Source organism: Python bivittatus, unplaced genomic scaffold (assembly GCF_059951505.1).
Source record: "Python bivittatus isolate LINGU-HERP-01145 unplaced genomic scaffold, Pbiv_v1 ctg000840_np1212, whole genome shotgun sequence".
Taxonomy (NCBI): domain Eukaryota; kingdom Metazoa; phylum Chordata; class Lepidosauria; order Squamata; family Pythonidae; genus Python; species Python bivittatus.
This window is the reverse complement of record NW_028277113.1, coordinates 30,602,510-30,629,891: the sequence shown is the minus strand read 5'-3', so window position 1 is coordinate 30,629,891 and position 27,382 is coordinate 30,602,510. Positions and strand designations below refer to the sequence as shown.

General features: G+C 38.0%; 1 protein-coding gene across 1 annotated transcript in view; it reads left to right on the top strand.

Annotated features, from left to right (window-relative positions):
* Window positions 1-27,382, top strand: part of GNAL (G protein subunit alpha L) — a 126,106-nt gene that overhangs the window by 30,102 nt on the left and 68,622 nt on the right. The gene's annotated exons all lie outside the window — the stretch shown is intronic.

Here is a 27,382-nt window from a genome sequence, read left to right as displayed (position 1 = left end):
TAGAGTTAATTTAAAAGCAAGAAAGACAGCAACCTGATTTTCCTCCCCCCCCCCCATTCCCTACATTTCAAATTATAGTAAGCAAAAAGAAAAAGTTGAAATACATTTTCATTAATATTTATTTGTATCTCAAAAGATATATATAAAAAAAAATTTTAAATTCCCCTCTCACCCCTACAGGTGGTATGTGTCTTCCTCAATCTTGGGTCCTCTACCAGAGGCCTGGGAGTTTGAGGGTTCTGCGCAGTATCTTAGCTGTTTCTAGCACTGCACTCTTCTGGACAGAGAGCTCTGATGTTGTTCCTGGGATCTGTTGGAGCCACTCTCCCAGCTTAGGAGTCATGGCCCCGAGTGCTCCTACCACCACTGGGACCATTTTGGCCTTTACTTTCCACATCCTCTCTATTTCCTCCTTCAAGCCGTGGTACTTCTCCAGCTTCTAATGCTCTTTCTTCCTGATGTTGCTGTCACTTGGCACTGATACATCTATCGCTACCACTGTCTTCTGGTCCTTGTCTACTACCACAATGTCTGGTTGATTGGCCAGTACCTGCCTGCCTGCCTGCCTGCCTGCCTGCCTGCCTCTCTCTCTCTCTCTCTCTCTCTCTCTCTCTCTATATATATATATATATATATATTTGTTCAAGTAAAAAATGAATGCATTCATTGATTTAACGTTTCCTTTTACTTGGTTGCATTTTAAGGCATTTTCAGACAGATATATTCTGTCTGAATACAGAATACAGATATATGGATGTATACCTTTAAGATCTATTCAGAATTAGAGGTGATAATATGTTTTACAGTTAGGATGTGCATGCTCGTAGAGTTCCCAAATATAAGAAGTGTGTTTATTGGTTTTCATTTACTTTGGTTATATTAATACGTATCTTAAACATTGACATATTAAATATTTACTGTTAGAACAATACTTCCATATGTCAGTGCTTGATCAAATGGCCAAGAATGTGGCACATCCCTTGGCTTTGACGTTCATTTTTTTGTGATATGAAATCAGAGTAGCATGTATTTGTTTTTAATTTTGGTGGTTCAGTTTGACTACTTTCAGTAGTTTTTATAGCTACATCCAGTGTTTGTGCAGTTTTCTGCTTGTGCAGTGGCATTTTTCTGTCCTCACTTCCCCCATGTTCTCCAGATGTACTTCCAGTCATTCAGAAGATTTGGGGGGAATGGGATGTACAAAGGAGGGAAAATCAACTTCACCAATTGATACTCCTCAATTAAAGGATAGTCACAATTTGATGTCAGCATACATACACACACACACATTTGCACACACATAGTACATTTTTTGCATTCTTAACTGTTCTTTCCTTATCGTATTAATTGATAGATTTATTTGCATTACTTGCACTTCAAATATCTTTTTTTCCAATTCTCCATTCATCTGGTAGAGATTTATAAGAGAATAAAGGACCACAATGTCAAGTGACTGACCTATTCATACAGTTCAGACCACAGTGTACAACAGATAGGAACAAACATAAGTAATTGTAGTATCATACATATGGGATAAATATTCAAGATAAAATGACATCTAATTAAAATGATAAAAATGCTTTTCTGATGCACAGAAAACTCTGGTATATCAAATCTGCCTTTCTTATGTTGCTCTAGTCTTAAATAATCATAACAAGTGCTTAGCTAAACATTTTCCTCTTTTTTTTATTCTTCTTCCATTTGATGAAAAGCCCTTGCTTTCAGGGTTTGTTTGTTTTTCCCCAGGAAAAATAGCATTTTAGGGAGATTTGTGTAGTCCATGAGGAGACTGAAAAGTGTCTATGAGGATCTGTCTTTCATCATACATGACACTGCTCTTCTGCATCCTCTGTGATTTCCCATGCACTAATTAAATCCCAAAGAAAGACTTCATGAGGGAAGACTTCCCACAGAACTGTTTCATATAAAGAACAAAAGCAGTCAGGGTGGCATATAGAGATGTATAACAGAAAAAGAAAGAATCTTTCAAGAAATTGGAGGACAGATTTAGGATAATATTAATTTAATAAACTCAAGGCTTAACTCTCTGAGCATCACCTATTCTAAAAAGAATCTATCCAGGTATGCAGGAAAAGCTCTAGTGAAGATGCCCCCTCTTTGGAGACCGGTTTTTATTATACTAGGATAAGCTTTCTCTGGGGTCACCCTTAAGCTGTCATGCTCTGGTTGAGGAAACATCCTCAGATAAGGAAGACTACCATGACAAGACAAGGAGCTGGACACAGGGAGTCCAAGCTGAGATTACAGTGGGCATGTGATACATATGCTCAAGCCAAAGGTCAAGCAACAATGGACCCTGGTTCATCTGACTCAGACTTCACCAAAGTGTACCCACCACACAGGAGTGTGGAAAGCAAAGAAATTGGAGGGGTGCACAGCTGTTTCAAGCAGGCAGGACTACTCAAGAAGAGCCTGACAGGGGGAATCAGTACTAATCACTCCTTGCTATGTTCAGTTGGATGCAGACTGGGTATTTCATTTATTCAAGGAAATGCTTGATTGCAGTATGGTGCTGGAGCAACTCTATGAGATGGGCCAATCTTCTGTGCCTTGCACCATTCTTTAAATATGAAAACCTCTTTGGAAACCTCAGCCTTGCCTGGAGTTGACAATGCTGTTTGCTTGCCTTTTTTGTAGACTTTCAGTCTTACAAGATTCCGTTAATGTAACCTTACAATAAAGATAGAGTTAGTACTCATAGTTGTGCTTCTTGACTGGACTATCTCAAAGGGCTAACATCCTGTTTTAAGCTTATGATTTTGGTTGATGGTTTTATGACTTGAATTGCTTGTTTGTTAATTCCAGCCAGAGGGCCAGGTCACAGGATGTGAAGTACACTTCCTTGAGAGTTCTGTTTGGTCCCCATTCTCTCTGTCTTTAGATCTGACAGACAAGATGCCAGGCATTTAATTTTTAATTAGTTTTGTATTCTAAATTGTTTTCTAATTTTTGTTTTTCAGTCTGTATTTTCATTACTGTTAGCAACCATGAGTCCTTTTTTGAGTAGAATAAAAATCAAATCTAATAAAGATTTTTATGTTATATGCTCCATGTGAACAGATATTACATCATCTCTATGTTTCATAGTACCTAGATATTTGTTTTTCTAGCTTGTTGTGAAAGTTCTGACAGGGCTTCTGATTTTTCAAATCAGGTGGACACATTTGGAATTTTGAGACAGCTAGGGTGGATATAGTCAGTCACAAGACTTTCATTTCTCAGAAAAGCAGACCTAATGAGGCTAAGTGACAAGCAGCTTATCTAATTACTTGAATATAAGGCACCATTGGAATCTAAATTCACTCCATTTATCCCATGTTTCTTTCTCTTTCTCAGAAATATTCTCCCAAACACATAACAAACAATATTTCCAGTACACAATATCCACTCCTGTCATTTCTCCATCTTTTCTAGGTTTATTTGTCCAAATGGTTGTCTCATATTCTCCTTCCCTTCTCCTTTCCTAGCCACAATCTTTTCTATCACCTGTATCTTTAATTTTCTCCATCTCAGCTTGCTCTCCTCATCCTTGTCTTGGTCTCCCTACTTCCTGTTCCCATTTCTTCAGGCTATTCCAAGACCTCCAAATAGGCAGCAGTAATCAGCTCTAGGTATCCATTATTTCTTACTATCCATCAATTAATTGAGCCATTCAGGCAACTGGGAATGGTTCAAAGCTAAATACCATCAGCAGCCACTTTGCATTCTCTAAATGTCTGTTGATCCATCTGGGGACCTGAGGCATTCCCAAGAATAGAAAGGATGTTTGAGACATGCATTTCACTTTGAAACACTCATTTTAGAACACTTTTTTAAACATAAAACCCGCAGAGATTAGCAGGGTGCTTCTCAAAAGCAAGGGGAAAATGTTTTTGCACCTGCAGGCACCATATAGCTCTTAATTATTTAAAGTTGTTATTGTTACATTCTTTTATATTTGTACATCATGCTGGAATCACGAGATGAACAAATAATTATATATTTTTGAATTTTTTATTTATTGCATTGCTGTCACCAGCAGTGGAATACAAGGAACATTTATATGCTGCAAGTTTACCAAATTGTTGGGTTAGTAGTTGTTTTTCCTGCTACAAACACTGCAGCTCCACTTAGTGGGAAGATTGCTAAACATTTCATGAGGTGATTGTGCATCCATTTCTTAATCTTTGTCAGAAATTTTTCAACAAGAGAAAAAAAGCAGCACATTTTAATAAAATCATAACATCTGGGAGGGAGGAAGAGCTGTGTGTGCAGCGCTGAGCTGTGTTGTAAGAAGAGTGAAGTCCTGGTACTAAAAGCCAAAAAAGAAAAAAAAAATGCTTTCACTATTTATATTTCGCCGCTCAGCATGTTGACTCAGAGAGAAAGTCCTCAGACAATTTGTTTGTTGTGCTTGGATCATCACGGGGTCTATTAGATCATTTAATTGAAAAAACCTACTTTGTTATGCTGGCATCTTTCCAGTAATTGTTCATGCTCTTGCCAAAAACCCTTCTTTTCCTGTAACACAAATGTCTACTGGATTCTATTGTTGGAATGGGTCAGATATAACAGGTTATATCTCTTAACCTTAGACCTGTATACCAGGGTTCCTCAACCTTGGCAACTTTAGGACGGGTGGACTTCAACTCCCAGAATTCCCCAGCCAGCCTTCTGGGAGTTGAAGTCCACCCATCTTAAAGTTGCCAAGGTTGAAGAACCCTGCTGTATACTTCCAGGGTTTGATTCTGGAGTCAGATCCTTTAGCTTGCAATGCAGAAGAAAAGCATACTATCATATGAAATGAAATTACAAGTTATCATGCTTGTTTAGAACCTATACAAGAAGTTTAAATAGCTCCATTAGAATTGGGGGCATTTGTCGAAGTCTTCCAGTTCAGTTCCTTTCCATTTACTATAGCCAGAGAATCAGGAAGTTAGTGCTGTAATGTTTAGTTAGAAGGTTTCTAAAAACAAATTAAGTCAGTACTTTCTATTGTTTTCATATTATCTAGTTTCCATTTATCCTTTGTTGAAGATTCCTCTAACAGAGGTACAACGGTCTTTATTTGGAGGCAGAATAAGAGGTTCTTGTTTTTTTTAATTGTTCTGGCAAGAAGTTGCAAATCTCTAAATGATCAGATTTTTCTCAAGATCAGTTTTCCCACTTTGACCTACTGCTAAAATAGAGTGTTAATGTTTTGCAAAGACTTTTATATCTTTCTGAAGAATTACCTCTTTGTTAGTGGTTATTTTTTAATTAAAATTTTATTGAATCACAAACAATTTTCTGATTTTAATGGGTAAAAAATATATCAGAAATCTTGCTTAACTCTAAAGTCATTCATGCAATATTAGTTCCATCCTGAGATGATGGCAAATTATTTGCAAATATGCCAGAAACATAATCATATAGTACTGTCTGGAAGATCATCTAATCATTGAATTACCTCTGAGTAAACATTCATAGGATTGGACTTATAAAATAAAGTTGGACTTATAAAATAAAATAAAGTTGTACAATATTTTTCTTTCCCCTCTCCTTACTATCTATACAGTTAAGAAGATTGTGCAGGCCACTGAGTCCAACCACTTGCTCTGTGCAGGAGTCCAAATGGAGAGATGGGCGGCATACAAGTTCGATAATAAAATGCTTGTGTGCTTGAACATATCCAGTGAAGGAGGACTCAACATCTCTGTGGGTAATTGGCCTGCCAAGATCCCTCAAGATTTTGTCAATCAAGTTTGCCCACTGCTTTCATATGAGAGCCTCTTAGGTCAGAAAGTGCACTTTGGAGATTTATCGTAACAACCATCTGCCCTGGAGGGCATCCACACAAAATTGCCCTTTTCCTTTGTAGAGGAGGTATTGGCTGCAGTGGAGCAGGGCAGGATAATACTGGGCAAGGGTGGTGCCTTGCAGGCGCTGCAGCCTGACTCCACTGGTGTGCCACATGGATAATGCTAATCTCCTCTGATCAATAGCACATATGGTAGAACAGCTTATCTCATAATTCCTGTATTAAACATAGTAAGAGCAAACATGCCTCTAAAGTTTGGTAGCTAAAACTTGTATAAAATGGGGAAGTGGTGACTAATCATTCTTCCCGTGAGAACATGGAGAATGGAAATGAATTGGGAGCAAAGTTGATAATTGTTTCTACTTCCTTGCTTTTTAAAGCAAAGCCTGCGTTTCTCTGAACAGGGATTTCTGCCTCAAGCAATTTGAATTAATGAAACAGCCTACCTAAATATGTTAAAAAATTCTGATAGATACAAAAAAACTACAAATGTTTTAGTTACAGAAAGTTAAAGAAAATGCTGTAATTTGTTCTAATGTATAAACAGAATGCTGTTTACAAGGATAGAGCATTTGCATATTTACGCAGTTCACAACCCTGCTGCAATATAATGTGATGTACTATTCCTTTATATATTATTTGGTATTCAAATAGGAAAGTAAGCATACTGTATTTGAGGTTTTTGTCATGTGCTTACTTTTTTCATCCCATGTAAATCCTAGGGCCTGTGAAGATACACATGAAGTAGTGATATGGAATCACTGGAGCATAATGAAGAGTATGTATAGATTATGTTCACTATTATCAATAGTACACTATTATCAAACGTGTCTTTAAAAAATAAAAATGTAAAAAAAATTGGAGGCACTAGCTTAAAAACAATGCTTCAGAATTAGCTATACGGTAGAAGGATCATATCCTTTTTTGTTTTGAATGCAAGAAATTAGAATATAAGATAGTTGCACTGCTTTTAAATATGAAAATTTTATCCATACATTTAGCAATGTATTCCAGAAAGAAAGAAGGAAATGCACTGGGGAAGTTTCAAAGCACTTATATCACCATAGTTAGCTTATAATGAGAACAATGCTGTATACATGTTTGCTTTTGGACATTTGAAAGAGAGCATTATAAAAAGAATGGGAAATATCAGAAGAGGAGGTTTGGGGCCCAGAAAAACAGCAAGAATGATAAATGGTTCATTAACTTAGCTTAAAGGAGTTTATGGTAGATAAGATTTCCATATTCCAAAAAATGATTGGAAAAAGTCTTAAGAGGTAACCCAGCGTAAAGCTTTGTTTAAATGTTAAGGTATATGTCGTTAAGTATAGTTACTGTGATTATGCTTTTTTTTTTTTAACATATTAAGTAATTTTCTCCTTAAATGTTGACATTTGAAAGCAAGTTTTAGAGAAGATCTAGTGGTTAACTTGAAGACTTTGGATGGTTGCATACAATCTTGGGGCCTCAGCTTATGCCTTGATGGTATTTGGTGAGCTGAAACTATGTAGTAATATGATTATCACAAGGGTTTATAGTTTTTCTCCTCTTTACAGTATATACTTTCAGATTTGTTATTAATTACAAATGGTAAATGTCAAACGTTCAATTCAACATAATCTTACTTAAACATGCTATATAAAAATAATTAATATTAGGTACATAGCTCTGTGCATGGCTCAGATATGACATAAGCCTTACTCAGTGGACTTAAATTCTAAAAAAAAAAAGGGGGGGGAAATGGGAAACAACAAAGGAAAGGAGAAATGAAGATGTGAATAAGCTACAGAAGAAAATGTCATTATTTCATTTCACATGTTTTATCTTACTATATTAATTATGATAAAGATGAGATTAAACTGTGCTGAGATAGCAGGGCTATTGCTCTTTGTCTTATGCTTCCATGCAGTCTTATTCAGCTGTGAGATTTAGAACATGGCATATTCACTGCTATGTGAATTATCAAAATTAAGTTAAAACCAATCCCTGAAAGCATATTATCTGTAAAGTATGACATGCTGCAGGCTTGCACAACTCAACGAGATAAAGAGCCAGATCGATGCCTTAAAAATAATTGCAGGCCACAAGAAATACCTGACACCCTGATCAGCTGTGCAGTGGCTAGTGGTGTGGCAGTAGCATTGCAGCTGGCAATGTCCATGAGGCCTGGAGGTGTTGGAGGCGCTCAGCAGTGGCTTTTGGGCCAGAAGTGGCTGCCAAAACCACAGCAGCAGTGGTGGATCCTTTTGGAGGTAGTGATGTTTGGCGGGAGCTGATTAGTTATTTTTCAAAAAATGCCAGTAGACCTCATAAGGCGGCTTGGCAGGGCACATGCCATGCAGGCCAGATATACTTTATACCACTGAGGGATACATTGGAGTACTTCATGAGAAATATGATTAAAGGCACAACAAATGTTTGCACAATGATTAAACACTTTTTTTCCTCAAATGAAACTCTAAATAAAATGGGTAGAAACTTAAGGCATGTGTATGTGTGTAATGCTAACTAAAGATAAAGGTGAGTAATCTGGAGACAATCTAGAAGTTTGGAGAGTTGGTTACACTTTAGTCCCAATAAAGTCACTTGGATTTAAGTTAGCCATGATTAAATTATCCCATTGATTTTACGGAAAGTAAAGTGTGGCTAACTTTCTCTGAATCCAGATATCAGTGTATTTTGAAGCAAAGGCATTATAAGTAACCTGAAATTAAGTTCAGTCAAAGTGCATATATTTTTTAAAAGTTAGAAGATATCTGTACTTGTATTTCTGAGTATAAAATAATTGATTTCTGTTACAGAAATAGTACAGCCTGCTGTGTTAAATAAATACATTCTCAGATCTTTCTTAAATGTATCCTAATATGTCTAACCAGAATAGAGGGAGAAGAGAATTCCATAATAAGAAACCTAAGTCCTCAAATGCACACAAGTGATATGGAGCAACAAGAAGCCTCTGTCCTGTTGATCATGTTATATAAACAGGATCATACCAAGACAGAAGCTAAGTAACTGAGAATGACTAACCTCAGGTCCTTAACCACTAGCACCAAGAGCTTAAATTGGACTCTGAGAAGGAGCCAACTAAGGCCCTGTGGTGGGAGAAACATGAAAAAAACAAGGGATGTCCAGAATTAAGTGTATTTGCAAAGTTCTGGACCAAGGTCAGTGGTCGGAGAGAGGACAATGGAAGATCCACCCAAAGTCTGTGGCAGTAGTCCAGACAAGAAATACCTAGGGTCTGAACTAATGGCATAATGTCAGTGGACAGGAATGCTGAATTTGGTGGATATTCAGGTATATGAATATGACACACACTCACAGTTGCCACTATAAACAGACAAAGGGAGAATGATAATCTAGTTGAACCTCAAGGTTCTTGGCCATTGACACCAGAACCCACTCACAGCTCTGATCAAGTAGGGGAGGAAGTTTATAGGACAGGAGATAATATGCCTGTTCCTTTGCAATGGTATTCAATTGTACACTATGAACATCATATTAGACTGGGAGAGAGACACCCTGGGCAGCCAACAGTGCAAATAAAAGGGATAAGAAGTATATTGTTTATGAACTACTAAACTAAAAAGAACTGGTGAGAAGAAAAAAATTATTCAGTAGAAAATAATAAAGAAATAGAACTAAGCATATGTGCTATCAATTTCCAAAAAAGCAGCCATATTTGTCTTGTAGCAATTTGGCTGTGGCTCTTTAAAAACTAACTTTATGACATAGTCTTTCAGCAGTCCAAGCACATGAATGAAGAAGCAAGTTGTGGTAAGAAAACTGAAGAGATGAAGAAATGAGGAAATTAGTTCAAAAGAGAAAGAGAAGATTAGGTGATGAATTTGTTACACTGAGACCATTTCTCTGTTAGTATCTGCAGGCATCATCAAGCCACTGTTGAGGAGATATAAAGCTCGCCCTCATTACCCCTTTATCAGTACAATGATAGATGGAAGACTCTACAAGATGCTATAAATCACTAGTTGGGAACCTACTCAAAGGAGGATGCTGAAAAGGTGGAGAATGGCATAGTTAAGGAGAAAACGAAACAGAAATAAGATTTAAAAAGTCCCCATCCCCACCCCCAAACCCAAAAGTTAGATAACTAATTGGACCTCTCCGAGTCAGTCTACTGAACAGGAAGGAAAGCTAAAGTTCAGAGTTTAAGAAATTAGCCAAGGGACTAGGGAGGTATTAAATCACCATGACAACAACAACAATAATAATAAAAACAGCAGCAACAGCAGATCCAAATAGATGTTACACTTAAAAACAAGAAAAAAATGACTCAGGAGATGAAAAGAGGGAAAATAACAAATACATGATAGCATCGCACATCATCATCGGACCTTTTGAATGAGGTGATTAAAAGTTAAGACAATCACATAATTGACAACAAACAACAGACATAATAAATAATGGATACAGAAATAAAATTTAACTGACAGCAGGATCTAGATTCAAAAAATTATTGTGAATTAGGTTGAGACTGGTCAGAAGCAAGTCAGAATGTCTGAGACTGGTATTAGACAATGTGTTAAGCTGTAATATGGTTTGTTTGATTTTGGTTTAAATGATGAATGAAACAAAACAATGTGACTTATTCAACAAGCTGTAGTTGAAACAAAGCATACCTAATGTGATGGGTGACCCAACTTGGGAGAGAAAAACAGTATTTTGGCAATATTACAAAAGTCAATAATGAGTGGGACTGCCCTAGCAGTCTTCCAGACGGCAAGTTAAGATGCAGTGATCAGCGGATTGCTAACAGGAAAAGCATCCACAAATCACTTTCCCTAACATGGACCAGGGGTGGGGAAGAGCATATAAGCTAAATCTGCTATTTCGGTATTGTAGAATTTGAAGTTATTTTCAGCAGGCAGATTACAACAATCACGACAAATGAACCAAGTAGCATAAAAATAGTGCTAAAAGCATCTGAGAGAGAACTTATATTGCAGCGTTCACCAGATTTGTATAGTGGATTTCAAGTTTTTTAATATATTTTTTTTAACAAAACAATCTTTAATCTTAAAGAAAAAAAATAAAAATAAAAAGTACAAACCAAAAATGTAAACTAAGAGGAGGAAAAAAAGGGAAAAAAATTATCGTATATACTTATCAATAGTTACTGGTTTACCAGTGGATTCACTGCAGTACTATAATATGAACAATACAAGGAGGAGCATTTTGACAGATGGCTACAGCAGTCAGTTTAGTTCCCCATCAGAATCTGATCTGCTGATGGGCAGGGCTTTCTGCACCTGCTTTTTTGGGAAGCCCCTATGACCAACTCTATGGAATATCTGCACCACCTTATCCATGGGATGAAATTTGCCCAGAGAAAAATAAGCATGATAGGTGCTAATATCCTTTCTGGCTACTTGGTAAATCCTTGTTGCAGGATCATTTATCTCCTCCCAAAATGAGTACACAGAAGTTACAGACTTATCATGAAGCTGTGAGAAATAACCTTCATGGTGAAATAGAGTTAAGGTAGCATTTCCCTACCAAGTTGGAGAATATTTCATTTCAATGAATAGAAAGCATACAGAGTTCAGAAACATCGGGAACAGTTTTATTTTTAATCTGCAGTATGTTATTACTTTCATCAACCCAAGGCTATGAGTTTTGTAAAGATGGCTCAATAAAAATCATAACATTTACTCATACGTGCTCTCACAGTTAAATTTAAGGCTAGATTAAAATCTTTCCCAGCTAGTTTGCTTTCTTACATTTTTTAAAAAATTCATAAAAATAGTTAAGTGTAATATGTTGGAATTTGGACTAGGAAGAATACCTGTTACCTATGAAACTGTCTGGGTGTCTTTGGGGTAACATTTTCATCAACAAGGCCAAAGAATTATTTTAATTGGTACACTAAGTATAAAGTCAATTTAGCCAAATTGTGTAGCATTATCCAGGTACATTATATTCTTTGGCTTTTGCCAGATCAAGTCACTTTTGTATATTAACCAAAGCAAAAGTTAAACTCTACATTTTGTCATGTTTTCACAGCTAGGGGGAGCAGTCATTTCCATCATCCCTGATGCCAAGAACACTTAAAATGTCCCTGTATTCAGCCCATAGGTGTATCTTGGGATTGATTTCAAGCTGCTGCAGACATCATGGTCTCATAATTAAAGAATGAGACGAAAGTGGTAAGAATAAACAGGCAACATGCATGAGAGGATTCTGTCAAGGATTCTTTACTGAGACCAATATTATTTTAATATGATCACAAATAATTAGGAGATATTTTTATATGTTCCTGCTTAGAAATCTGGAGTGAGCAACAATATAGCCACATTTGATAATACCTGATTGTTCATTATGATGAATTTGAATTAGAAGAAAGACTTCAAAAAGAATATCTGAGAGTTAAGTAAATAGGTCACAGAATAGCAAATGCAGTTCACTGTGAAGCCTGTTAATTCTAATCATGCATAGATACATACATTAGCAGAGTCAAAGTTGATGTTGGAATCATAGTAGATAGCAAAAATATCAACTTGTACAGCAATAGGAAAAAATAAAATCCTCTGCTGGATTACTAAATAAAAGGCACATGAATAAAATTGCCAGTATCACAGCATCTTTATATATTTGGAATACTATTCACAGTTCTGTCACCTCTTCATAAGGAAACATACAGCTGGAAAAGATGCAGAAAAGGATAACTAAATGTGAACAATGGACTGCTTTGCCTGCAGTTGCAGGCCAAGAAGTGCCTTTATACAAGTCTGCATGATATGCAGAAAGGTCAGAGAAAAATTCTGCCTGATAATACAAGAATTCAGGAAAAGTTAGTGAGAAGTTAATGAGAAATCAGTTACCGTACAGGTGATTTTAGGGAAAGTGAGTTATTTGGATCCCTTTTAGTTAGGATTCAGAGTGGAGTGTGGGTCAAAAACAGTAATGATTGCTCTTGTTGAATGGGGGGGAGACCTCACAGCAGTCTTCTAGATCATCTGCCATGGCATCCTTCTGGACTGCCTGCAAGGGCTGGGGATTGGAGGTACCATTCTGTGGTGGTTTCACTCTTGTCTGAGGGGGCGGTTCCATTCAGTAATTGTGTGGGAAAGCAGTTCAGCCTGTGGTTGCTCCAGCGTGGAGTATTGCAGGGCTTAGTCCTCTTGCACCATGTTATTCAGCATCTATATGAAACCACTGGGAGAGGTCCTCTTACAGTCTGGGGTGAGGCATCATCACTCTTTGGATGCTACTCAGTTATATATTGCAACCCCACACCAGCCTGGAGATGTATGCAAAGACTTAAGTCAGTGCCTGGAGACTGTGAAGGATTGGATGGGGAGAAGCAAGTCTAAACTAAACTCTGACAAGATGGAGTTGTTGTTTGGATGTAAACATCTTGGTGTCTCAAGAAACATTGGTTCTAGTTGTGGCTTTAGAAGGAGTTACATTTCTGGTTATGCTGAAGGGACATATTTGTGACTTGAGGATTATCCTGGACTCATGGCTCTGCACGAACAGCAGGCTGAAGCTATGACCAGGGGAGCTTTTGCCTACCTTTGGCTAAAGTGCCCATTATGACCCTAGCTTGGCCAGGAAGCCTTGGTGATGATAACTGATCCCCTTAATACCATTCATCTTGATTAGTGCAATGCACATTATGTGGAAGATGAGTTGGAAGGTGAAAAAGGTGCAGAATACAGTAGAATCCATTTCTGCTACCTTAGAGAAGTTAAATGCATTTATAACTGCTGTAAAGAAGATTGGAAGCCACTTCTTTATATCTTTTTTTCTCTTTCTTTTTTGTCTTTTTTCTTTCATTTCTCTTCTATTTACTTATCACTTTTATTTTACTTTACTTTTTTTTCTTTAAATTTGTATTGTTTTTACTTTGTAAAAAACTTCTTGAATAAAAATTAATTAAAAAAACAATCGATTATGCAGTATAAACAGCTATTCTGCAGTCATTTTGCTAGTGGCCAATAGTCTTCTGGGCCCAATTCAGCACACTGGTTATTACCTACCTGGCCTGGCCCTGAGCTATATTGGGGACTGCCTTACTCAAAATGATCCTGCACATCTTATGAGGTTATTGTGAGAGGGCCTGAGTAGCACAGGCCAGAAGTTAGGCTTTCTCAGTGAAATAAGCCATTCTTTGAGGTGTGCTCATTTCTGGCATTCCAAAAGGTCCTAACAGTGTTTTTTTGTTTTTGTTTGTTTGTTTTTTTGCAGACATTTGATCATTAATCTAGTGATGACTGGGCAGCTGTTAAGGGTTTTGCACTGAGGTTTTTTAAATTGGGGAGTAGAACTGGCTTGGGAATTTTTTTGATTTTATGTTTAATTTTTTTCAAAAAAATTGTACAGTGCGTAGAGTCTATACAAATGGAAGAGATAATGTGGAATGAAAGAAAAAAAGGAAGAAAAATAAATCTGTGGCATAAAGATTTATCTGATTGCTTCATCAGATACCTGATTTGCAGGCAGATGGGCAGGTGTAGAGAGGAAAAGCAGACTATAAGCAGAGGAAAATAAAGTGGACATTATAGTGGCCATTCAGAAAACAGCTGGGCTGTAATGTATATTCTTTCACTGATAGTGAACTGATTTACAACAATTTTTTTTTAACTGCTTAGCCTTCCTTCATAACACCAAAGTGGAGAATTTGGTGTTGTAGCTCAACCCTGGCCAAACCAAGTGGCTATGGGGTTGGAGGCCTCCTGGATCCCAGCCTTTATCTCTGAATGGGGTAGCATTCCCCCAGACAGTGTTGGTACATAGTTTAAGGGACCTATTGGATTCATGGCTTCTGCTTAAGGAGCAAGTGGCAGCTATGTCTAGGTGGAGCTTTGCACAAATCCATCTTGTGTGCCAATTGTGGCCATTCCTATGGAATTCATGGTCACTTATGCCTTAGTCACCTCCTGGTTGGACTATTGCAATGCACTGTACATGGGGCTGCCCTTGGAGAATATTCAAACACTTCAACTGGCCCAGAATGTACTGGCCCAAGTCGTTTGGGGCACTTTATGGTACATCCACATACCATCTCTGGTCTGCGAACTGCACTGGCCCTCAGCGCTTTTCTGAGTGCAATTCAAGATGCTGATTGTCATTATGAAGCCCATGTGACATAGGGCCAGTTTATTTGTGGGATGGTTTCTCTCCAAGCATTTCTCATTAGAACCAACAGGGTGGTCATGCTCCAGGTCCTTTTCCTGAAGCAGTGCCATAGAGTGCGACCCAGAAGAAGTGCCTTCTTTGTTGCAGTGTCTACCCTATGGAATTCTATTCCCCCCTGAGATTTGCATAGCCCTGACCTTGTTGATATTCCAAAAAAGCTTTATAGGTAGTCCTCCTTAATGGCAGTAATTGGGACCAGAATTTCCATCACTGTGGTCGTAAAGCACAATCTCACGTGACCGCATCGCTTAGCAGCAGCAACCCTAGTACTCCCTGTTGCTGTAATTAAGCAAGGATCGTGGGTCATTAAGCGAGGACCTTCTCACAACTTCCTGCCAGCTTCCCATAAGCAAATCAGTGGGGAAGCTGGAAGGGAAGGTCACAAATCACTCCGGTAAGTCACCTGCAGCCTCCCTCACCTGGCAACAGCCACCCCTGGTTCCGCTGCACCTCGCTAGCCGCCACCCTCTGCGTGGCAGCAGCCACTTACCTGCCCACCAGCCTGCTTGCAAGCCACCTGGGACTTGCAACTTCCTGTCAGCTTCCACACTGACTTTGCTTGTGGGAAGCTCACAAATCATGATCACGTGACCGCAGGACACTGCAACTGTCATAAGTGCGAGCCAGTTGCAATCACATGGCCACAGGGGTGCTGGGACTGCTGCAAGTTTGAGGACCAGTCATAAGTATCACATGTTCAGCACCATCATAACTTTGAACAGTAGCTGAATGAATGGTCATGACCCGAGGACTACCTACAGTATAAGCCCTTATGGATATTTTGAGTGTTTTGTAAGTTCTTCAAATTCAGTCAAATCTCTAAGTATTCTGTCTTATTTTTGTCATTCCTTTTGAACTATGCTGCTTATTTAGAGATACTGGAACCAATAAGTGATTCTGACCATTCCAAAGAATCTCAAAAAGTTTTATCTTTGTTTTCTTAATAATTGGAGTCAGATTTTTTTGTATATTTATCTTCATGAAAACCAGTATTTTATATTGAAGCAAGAGACTTCAATATAAAATATTGATTTTTTATAAACAGAAAAAAAGTTTTGTTTAACTCTTTGTTTATCCCATACTTTTAACGTACTGCTTATGATGAACTAATCTCTTATAGGTTGTATACAGCAGTTTTTTATTGAGCCAGAGTTATTTATACAAACCATCTGTGAGTCCTCCTCCTCAATAGAAACAACCCAGCCATGAAGTGATATAATCCAATCAATAATTCAAGTTGGACAGCTGGCTTGATAATACACTTTGAAATTTGGTACTGCCAATCTACTTTGTTCTTTCAGGTCTTGTCAAATCTTAAGCTTAATCCTCATCTTTTTATTTGATCATATGAAGTTAAATACCTGTCTCTGCTGCTCAGTTAATACCTTGTTTTCTATTCTTACCTGAATCCTTGAAATAGGAAGTTAAGTCTGCTGCTGTTCTTCCTAGACAGTTTTCTCCATCTTGAAATGCCCACGATTATGTTTTTCCAAGTCTGTGTTTTTAGTTAAATAAATTCTCTAATCTTTTTAACAGTAGTATTAAACACTGCAGTTTGCTTTTCTTCTTCAGATCCATTCCATGTAATTATTTGAGTCTTTTCTTATTAATACAGCATATTGATACTTGTTCTTATTAATACCATGCCCTGATTTTTTTGTTGTTGAAATAAAAGAATGAAACATTGAAAAAAGAAAATTCTTCACATAATAGATAAGCAAACTTCATGGAATTCATAGTCAAGGAATCTATTTTGAAAAGTACTGATGATTCTCTTACATATAGAAAATAATAAAATCTCTTTGTATTAGAGGTTTTGTCTTTCAGTTGCTTGAGGCATTTTGTGAGCTAATAGAAATAATTTTGCTGGGATTATCTTTCAGTACTGCTTCTTTGAGTTCTTGTAAATTCATGCTTATGTTATCAGTGATAATATCTAGCTACTTTATATTCTGTAAGACTCTTTTTCATTTTTCTTCACTTTTTCCAAGCATTGGAGTCTTCTTCAGTGACTTTTTTCTTTGCTTCACATGTCCAGAATATTTAAGGTTTAGCTTCATTATTAGTACTTCCAGTGAACAGACTGATTTTACATCATCTAGTATCGAATTATTCTTCTTGCCGTCCAAATTGTCCTCAGCTATTTTCTTCACCACAACTCAAAGGCATTTTTTCTTTGTTCTGCCTTTCATTCAGCTTTCACAGCCATATGTTACAACTGGGAAAAAATGGCCTTAAAAATACATACCCTTATTCTTAGTGTGATGTCTCTGCATTATAATATTTTTTCTAGTTCTGTCATAATCTTTCTCCCAGGTAACAAAGTGCAATCATCCCTGTAAATTTTTAAGCCTAGCAAGATAAAGCCTCTTACCAGTTCAACTCCTCCTCCTCCATCAGCTTGTATTAAGTTGGCATTGCCTATTGAATAATTTTAGCATTTAAAAAAATATTTTGGTTTTTTTTTTTTAATATTGAGCAGCAGACCAGCTTTTGCAGTCCCTTCTTTCACTTTCAACAAGAAACTATTTACATCTTTCTCACTTCTATCCATTAAAGTGAAATCATTTACACCACTTTAATGGATGTATATCTGAGGTTATTATATGACTCAGGTCATGTATAGTGGGGCAAAAAAGTATTTAGTCAGCCACCAATTGTGCAAGTTCTCCCACTTAAAAAGATGAGAGAGGCCTGTAATTTTCATCATAGGTATACCTCAACTATGAGAGACAAAATGGGGGGAAAAATCCAGAAAATCACATTGTCTAATTTTTAAAGAATTTATTTGCAAATCATGGTGGAAAATAAGTATTTGGTCACCTACAAACAAGCAAGATGTCTGGCTCTCACAGACCTGTAACTACTTCTTTAAGAGGCTCCTCTGTCCTCCACTCATTACCTGTAGTAATGGCACCTGTTTGACCTTGTTATCAGTATAAAAGACACCTATCCACGACCTCAAACAGTCACACGCCAAACTCCACTATGGCCAAGACCAAAGAGCTGTCGAAGGACACCAGAAAGAAAATTGTAGACCTGCACCAGGCTGGGAAGACTGAATCTGCAATAGGCAAGCAGCTTGGTATGAAGAAATCAACTGTGGGAGCAATAATTAGAAAATGGAAGACATACAAGACCACTGATAATCTCCCTCGATCTGGGGCTCCACGCAAGATCTCACCCCGTGGGGTCAAAATGATCACAAGAACAGTGAGCAAAAATCCCAGAACCACACGGGGGGACCTAGTGAATGACCTGCAGAGAGCTGGGACCAAAGTAACAAAGGCTACCATCAGTAACACACTACGCCGCCAGGGACTCAAATCCTGCAATGCCAGACGTGTCCCCCTGCTTAAGCCAGTACATGTCCGGGCCTGTCTGAAGTTTGCTAGAGAGCATTTGGATGATCCAGAAGAGGATTGGGAGAATGTCATATGGTCAGATGAAACCAAAGTAGAACGTTTTGGTCTAAACTCAACTCATCGTGTTTGGAGGAGAGAGAATGCTGAGTTGCATCCAAAGAACACCATACCTACTGTGAAGCATGGGGGTGGAAACATCATGCTTTGGGGCTGTTTTTCTGCAAAGGGACCAGGACGACTGATCCATGTAAAGGAAAGAATGAATGGGGCCATGTATTGTGAGATTTTGAGTGAACACCTCCTTCCATCAGCAAGGGCATTGAAGATGAAACGTGGCTGGGTCTTTCAGCATGACAATGATCCCAAACACACACGTCGCCTGGGCAACGAAGGAGTGGCTTCGTAAGAAGCATTTCAAGGTCCTGGAGTGGCCTAGTCAGTCTCCAGATCTCAACCCCATGGAAAACCTTTGGAGGGAGTTGAAAGTCCGTGTTGCCCAGCGACAGCCCCAAAACATCACTGCTCTAGAGGAGATCTACATGGAGGAATGGGCCAAAATACCAGCAACGGTGTGTGAAAACCTTGTGAAGACTTACAGAAAACATTTGACCTCTGTCATTGCCAACAAAGGATATATAACAAAGTATTGAGATGAACTTTTGATATTGACCAAATACTTATTTTCCACCATGATTTGCAAATAAATTCTTTAAAAATCAGACAATGTGATTTTCTGGATTTTTTTTTTCCCATTTTGTCTCTCACAGTTGAGGTATACCTATGATGAAAATTACAGGCCTCTCTCATCTTTTTAAGTGGGAGAACTTGCACAATTGGTGGCTGACTAAATACTTTTTTGCCCCACTGTATATCTGAGGTTATTGATATTCATATCTGTATACCTGAGGTTATTGATGTTTCTCCCAGCAATTTTAATCCCAATTTCTATTTTGTCCACCCCAAAATTTCTTACTATATATTCTGCGCAACAGTTAAATAAATTATGGAACAATATACAACCTTGGCACACTCCTTTCCCAAGTTTGACCTTGTTTAGTTGCTCCATATTCCATTCTAACTATTGATTTCTGATCTTTCTACAGATTCTTCAATAGGCAGATGAAGTTGTAGTATACATAGTCAAAGGCTTTGTATAACCAATGAAGGAAGTAAATGTATATTTGGAACTTGTTGTCTTTTCCATTAACCATCAGATACCAGCAATGTGACCTTGGGGGGCCCTGCTTCTTCTGAATCCAGTTTGTACATCGGTCAGTTCTCAACCCATGTATTGTTGAAGTCTGGATAGCTAAATCTTGAATGTTATTTTACTAACATATGCAATTAACTAGTAGTTTGTACATTCTTTGGGACAGTCCTTTTTGATATTGGAATATAGACTGATCTTTTCCTGTCCCATGACCAATATTGTGTTTTCCATACCTGCTAACGAACACAAGTAGGAGTTTAATGGAATTATCTTGTAAGATTTTAAACTGCTCTATTGGTATTTCATCAAATCCTACAGCTTGCTTGCTAGCAATATTTTCTAGTGTCCAATTAGTTAACTTTCCAGAATGTGTAACTCTTATTCAGTTATCAAATCTTTGTGCATATCATTGATTTGAGGATCTTTTTTGTGCAGTTCTTCTATATATTTTCTCCATATCATTTTGTTCCAATAGATCTTTGCCTTTTGACTTTTGTAATTCCCATCTTTAAATCTCTTTCCCATTAAATTATTATTCTCAGATTCTTAAACAACTCTTTATCTTTTCTTGAACTTTTCAGGACCTCAGCATTTTTATCAATTGATTAAATGCCATCGAGTCGTTTGATTAAGTGCCATCAAGTAGTTGTCAACTCCTAGCAACCACATAGATAGATTTCCTCCATGACAATCTGTGCCTAACCTGTTCTTTCAGGTCTCCCAAAGGTGCATTCATCACCACTGTAACTGAGTCCATCCACCTTGCTGTTGTTCATCCTCTTCTTCTCTTTCCTTCCACCTTTTCCAACATTGGAGCCTTCTCCAGAGAACTAGGTCTTCACATAATGTGTCCAAAGTAGGATAATTTGAGGCTGGTCATTTGTGCCTCAAGCTCTGGAGTGATTTGTTCAATGATCCATTGGTAAATTCTCTTGTGTCTCTGCTGCCATTTACTTTGTATTTTCTTAACTGTTTTGAACATGTCAGCAGCAGCTATTTCGATTTATTTTCCTTTTTGGATTATAGAATATTTTTGTTTGCATCATCTTTACTGATGTCACCAATTTTAGTCCAGAGTTTTTTAGGCTCTCTATTTATCACATATGATCCATTAAATGTATTCTTAACATTCACTACAAAATCATATGGAAAGATGTGTGTTGTTGGTCCGATATTGATTTTTTTTCTTTAGTTTAAGTTGTAATTTTTCAAGAAATGTTTCATGATATAGCCATAGTCAACCTTAGATGTTATTTTTATTGGCTGAATAAGTTTGAGTATATAGTCAGTTTGGTTTCAGAGTTGTCTGTCCAGCAATGTTCAGAGTTTTCTTTTAGGTCACGGGTCCCCAACCCCCAGGCCGCAGACCGATACTGGTCCGTGGCTTGTTAGGAATGGGGCCGCGCAGCAGGAGGTGAGCGGCAGGCAAGCGAGTGAAAACAGCCGCTCTCCATCATTCGCATTACCGCCTGAGCTCCGCCTCCTGTCAGATCAGCAGCGGCATTAGATTCTCATAGGAGCGCGAACCCTACTGTGAACTGTGCATGTGAGGGATCTAGGTTGTGCGCTCAGAATCCAACACTTATTTTACTCCGCACGTGGCCAGCCCATTATTTTATTTAACACTTCCATCCATGACTCTTTCCCACACTGCATGCTTGTTTCACACAGTTTTGGTAAGCCCACAAGCTTTTTTTTTTTTTATCCGTTCAGTCATGTCCGATTCTTCGGAGACAGCCTGGACAAGTCCCTGCAGTTTTCCAGGCAAGGTTTTTTCAGAAGTGGTTTGCCATTGCCTCCTTCCTAGGGCTGAGCCCAGCTGGCAGTCACAGGGAAGTTGGATCTTCCATTGCGTCACGTCTTTCCAACGTTCATGTCTAGGTGGGACCAGCAACCGATTCCTATCCCCGTGCAAAGCGCCACCAGCGTTTCCTCCCACCAAAATAATAATAATAGAAATAAAGTGCACAATAAATGTAATGTGCTTGAATCATCCAGAAACCATTCTCCCCCCCCACCCCAGTCTGTGGAAAAATTGTCTTCCACGAAACCAGTTCCTGGTGCCAAAAAGGTTGGGGACCGCTGTTTTAGGTTATTGAAAGAAGGAATTTGAATTTCTTTGGCAGAACACTCCATTAGCCTTCCACCTGAGATTCAAGGAGTCCCTACCCTTTTAGCCTTCCAGAAGGCTGTGAAGACCTGGCTCTTTCTCCCTGCATTGGGCTAGGATAGGAAGTTAATAGTTTGGTTGTTTTGGTGCCTAGTGGGAAGGATTGTTTTGGTTCTTTTTCTTGTTTTTATTGGCTGTTGTGAGCTGCCTAAGATCACTATGTAAGATAGATGGCCATGTAAGTTCTTTAAATAAATATATACATACGTACATTTACTCAATCTCCTACTTCATTTTGTACAGCATTATTTTAGATGCTATTTTACTTCCAACTTTACCATTCCTGTCTGCTGTAATTTCTATAACATTTGTTGTTGTTGTAACATGTTGTCAAAGAATTATTGAATTTCTCCTACTTCTGCATTTATGCTTGGAGCATAGCTTGGGATCACTCTAATATTGATTGGCAAGAAATGCATGTCCATATGGTGTCAGATTTACAGTAATTATGAATAGAGCCTTTACTGAACTTGTTTATTAGATCTATTTGTTTGATTTATATCCTGCTTTTCCTCCAGGAGCTTAGTCAGCTTATACAAGAATCTCCTTTCATTTTACATCTACAACAGCAGCCCTATTAGATAGAATAACTGGTCCCAAATCACCTGGTGAGTTTCCATAACTAAAAATGAACTTGAACTTGGGTCTCCTTGGTCACCCTACCATACTAGCTCATTGGCTGTATATTTGGCTACCAAGCATTAAGCAGCTGTAAGCTAGAAAAAAGTATGATTTCAGTGTACCTTATGTTAAAAATACATAAACATTATTAAAAATTTAAAAATAATTAATTTAAGTTTCATCTGAGAATTTGTATGCACCATACTGTGTGCTATTATAACAGTTCCAGCAGTGGCTACATTTCTTTTCCTACACAATGCCTTTTGTTTAAATTGTGTGTGTTGAGGGTATTTATTTACACATACCTTTAAGAATCCCTGGATTCACCATACCTGACAAACCCATTTACACATAGTCATTTGTCACGAGCTTGTAACCACTACTCATGTGCAAAGTGGCAAATTGTCAGTGTCATACTGCTGACCTTGGCATTCATTTCTTTTATATACGCAAGACAGAAATCACAAAGACGTACAAAACAAGGATAGCCTTACATATTCATGTCATGTTGCATAATTGCATTATTAATAGTTAAGTCACTTTTCTGAACAAATGGAAAATGAGAGAACCAAGCACATAAAGTAGTCAATCTAGTTTTCTTAATAGTCCTCAAAACAGAATACCCAGTGGTAAAATGTTTATTCAAATATTAAAAGAATTCCTCAGCTAACTCTATAATTGACAGAGAGAGGGCCTCATTCTAGCTTTATAGTATCAGGTGTTTTGCAACCATAAAAGCAATATCCATTTATGTTGCCTTCCATTTGGTTTCCAAACTGTTAGTATATATAGCAAAACTACATAAGCATGTATACAGTAAAACAGTGATAATTACTGTTTTTGTTTGTTCTTGTTTCCTTTTCAGGGGAAAAGTAATTATGAAGTAAATTATTTATTAATTGTATATCTGTTCAGTTTAAGCCCTATCTTTCTGCTCAGCCAAGCACTTAAGGTAACTAACAGAATTAAAACAAAATTAACAATTAAATTAAAAGTTAAAAGCAGAAATTTAATACTAAAATAAATTAACAATTAAATGCATAACACCTTATATCTGTTCAGTTTAAGCCCTTTCTGCTCAGCCAAGCACTTAAGGTAACTAACAGAATTAAAACAAAATTAACAATTAAATTAAAAGTTAAAAGCAGAAATTTAATACTAAAATAAATTAACAATTAAATGCATAGCAAAAGATTTTTACAGATTTTCCAAATAATGAAAGAAGGGGTGAAATGCAACACTGAGGGAGTATGTTCTATAGCCTGGGAGCAATTCAGGCCAGATGGGTGAACGAGCCTCTTATTGTAGGAGCATGTTCAGAGGGACTTAATCTGCTAATCTTAACTAATAGATAGGTTCATAATGGGAGATACTGTCCCTCCAATAGTAAGTCCTGAGCCTTTTGGGGTTTTAAAGGACATTTTAAATAAAACAGTTGTCAGACCAGTGCTGCTCTTTCAGTATAGGCATCATTGTACTTTGGAACAGTTAGCAGAGTAGCTGGCACATTTTGTACCATTTGTAATTCCAGGATACTTTTCAAGAATAGCCCCACGTAGAGTGCATTGCAGTACTCAAGATGGGAAGTATGGACAGCTAAAATCTGTCTCTGGAATAGTCACAGCTGGTGAACTAACTTTAATTTTTCAGATATGTTCCTTGCCATAGCTGCCATCTGCAGAACCAGTGGTAGCTGAGGATCCAGACTGCAAAGAGACTGCCACCTCATCCGAAGCAGGTTGAAACTCAAGCTCCAAGTCCAGTTGTTTCATGCCTTTAATTCCCTTGGGTTACACATTCTAACACCCTTTTGTGCTTTGCATACTGTTGCATGGATATATATTATGTCTGTTAGAAGGGATTCTGAAGCTGCTGGCCCATATCTAGATGTCAAAAAATATTTCAACAAGATACTACAATTCTACACTTTGAGGGAAATCATATTTATATAGCAGTTCCTCACATAACAAAAATGAATCATCCTATTACTATTAACAAAAGGATTTCCTTGTAATTTTCAAATTTAGATTTGTCATACAAAAGCATCGGCAGGTGGGGGTCACAAAGGTAAAGATACTATGTGTGACTGTGTGATCAAAGGCCCATCCCTTTTTTAAATGCATGTGATGCATGTTCAAAATGGGCTGGGCTTTGAATGCACAAACCTGCCCATCATTCTCCCCCCCCCACCCCCCCACCCCCACACACACCTGCCTTCATATTTTAGCAGAATGATAAGAATTGAAGTGTTGTGGGCATATTATTGCGTAACATGCATCTCCAGTAGCTTGTATAGTAGGAAGGGAAATTTTATCCTTTCCAAGGCAGGTAGATTCTAACACCCTGTAATTTGTAAGATGTTCCTGTATGCTAATTCCAAAATGGTCCATGAGGACAGTAAATAAGAATTGCCTCTCATTAACAGGGCACAGTAGATCTGCCCTGTGGTGTAAACATAAATCACTGACTTCATAATATCTTCCTGTCTGGGGGGGAACCCTTAGCCCTGACACACTCCGCTGATCAAGATTATTGGTTCCTTCTAGGCAGTAAAAACAGTAAGCCTAGTGCTTTGCTTATTCAGCAGGTCAACCTGAATGCTAGCGTGTTTGGTCTTGCTTTTGCTTTGCCTTTTTATTTGTCCTTTGACATCAGTTCCTCTTTTGTTTTGATCTCTGGCCCTCCTGTCTTCCAGTTTGCCTTTTGACCTGGCTTGTTCCCAATTCCTAACCCTATCAAGATTAATTCCTACAGTCTAGTTTTGACACCATCTTAAGTCATATTTGCTGCTCTGTATGCCAAATCTATAAGATAAATATTTTGATTGAAAAAATTTTATCAGTGGTAAGGGGATCTGTTACTTCTCCCAACTGTCCTGTGTTAGGAAACGATTGATTGGTTGTTCGTTTGCTTATCTGAGATTAACATGGAATTTGTTCACTTATTTTAATCTCCTTGTCAGACTGTTTACACTTTCACTGTGAGGACTGATTGAAAGGGAACAAGTCCTGAATAATCAATAGTATAATTTTCATCATATATTCCTGGTCTTAGTAGAGATCCTCCCAGAGAGTGTATAAAGCAGATTCCATGCCAAATGTAATAATACAGGTAATTGAACCCAGGATAGTTTCACTGAGGAGGACTTGGAGTTCTCTGGCAATCACCTGTTCAAGTTTCTTGCCCACAAAGGGAATATTAACAGTCTGATAGTTGTTCAGATCTTCTGGGTCCATAAAAGGATTCTTCAAAACCATAGATGAAAAGAAAGGATAGTTATGTGTTCACATAATGCAGGTAGCTGATATGCACATTATGTATTATATATTAGTTATATATAAATAATAAATTACTAGTGACCTAAGCCCTCATCATTTCTTGACTGGACTACTGCAGTGTGCCCTATATTGGGTTGCTTTTGAAGAATACCTAGAAATTTTGAATGGTGCAAAATACAGCAGCTCTGTTATTGACGGGTATTATCAGCCAAGAGCACAAGCCTGTGCTTCAGACTTCACATTGGTTACCAGTAGATTACAGTAATAGGTGTAATTCAAAGTCCTGGTTTTGACATATAAAGTCCTAAATACCTTGGTGTGTTTAAAAACCTGCAGGGTCGCCTTCTCCTACTTGAATCAGCCCGTTCAGTAAGTTCTTGGCAGAAGCTTTTGATCTAAACCTACTTTTCTGAAGTAATAAAATGGACGCCAGGAGGTGATATTTTTAGTTGCTGCTTCAGCCTTGTGGAAAATCCTCCTCTTAAAATTATGATTTGCTCCATCATTTCTAATGTTCTAGATCCTGTTGAAGTTGGAACATTTCTGAAGAGTGTTTGGTTGAATAGTTTGGTCTTGTCTTTATTTTACTTCAAGCAGTTTTTATTGATTTGTTTGTTTGATATTAGTTTATTTGGTTGTGTTGTGATGTTTTATTATTTTTCATTATCACTGTCCAATCCCAGGCTGAACAAACACACCAGCTTGATTTATAAGCGGTTTACTGATGAGTAGGACTGCAGTCAGTTACCCAGGCAGGCAGAGAGCCTGCTGTGCAAATGCATGCGTGTGCACTTCAGAAAATACAGGGAAGCAAAGTCTTGTCTGATAGATGGGCACAGCACTGGCAATTTAGAGTTCAGTCCAGAATCATGCTATAGGAGGCAAATGGAGCATAAGTTTAGAGAAATGGGCACAGCAGCAACAGAGAGGCAAATGTAGTCCATGAGAATCCAGGAGTTAAACACCAGAGAGGTTAATCAGCCAGCTAAGGTCAAAGGGCTGAGAATCAAGGAACTGAGCAGGAAGCATGGGCACAGGAATCCAAGGTTGCCAAGTCATTTCCAATGGAAAAGCAGTTACTGGGAGATGTTCTTGAACAGGCCAGATGCAGGAATGGCTCAATTATGACATATCTTTGTTTCTTGAGAAGCCAAGCAGATTGCTTTTGCATGACTCTCCAGAGCTGCCAAGGCATCGTGGGACTGGGCACCCTGCTAGGGTCTGGCCCCTCCTCATTTGACCCCTCCTGCTGCTGCTGCTGCTGCTGCTGCTGCTGCTGTTGATTATCTGCTGAGTCAACCTCTGTTGGTGAACTGACAGCCAGTTCCTTAGACTGGCAACTCCTCTGAGAGTCAGAGGCTGAGGGGCCTGATCAAGTGAGTTGCCGGACTCCCTATGAGACAGAGGAGTCCATAATTTATTACCATTAAATTATAAAATTTAATCCAACTGAATCAGGTTGTAAAGTGTACGAGCAGTTAAGATCTATAACTTTGTCTGTAATCTGTGAATTTGTTGTCATATTCTGGAAACTCTTACTATTTGATATTATCACTATCAACACCTGTATTCTCCCTCCAAGTGGTAAAGATAGAATTACAATTTTCATTCTGACATTACTAGCAATGAGTTTAAAAATGAAATCATTTTCTGCTTTTTATTTGACAATTCACATCCACTGCAACACATTTACGTTTGTCACTTAATAATCTGTCTAACTTGGTATTTATAAATCTGGTGTAGTCCACATACCAGCTCTCAACACCATCCATCATC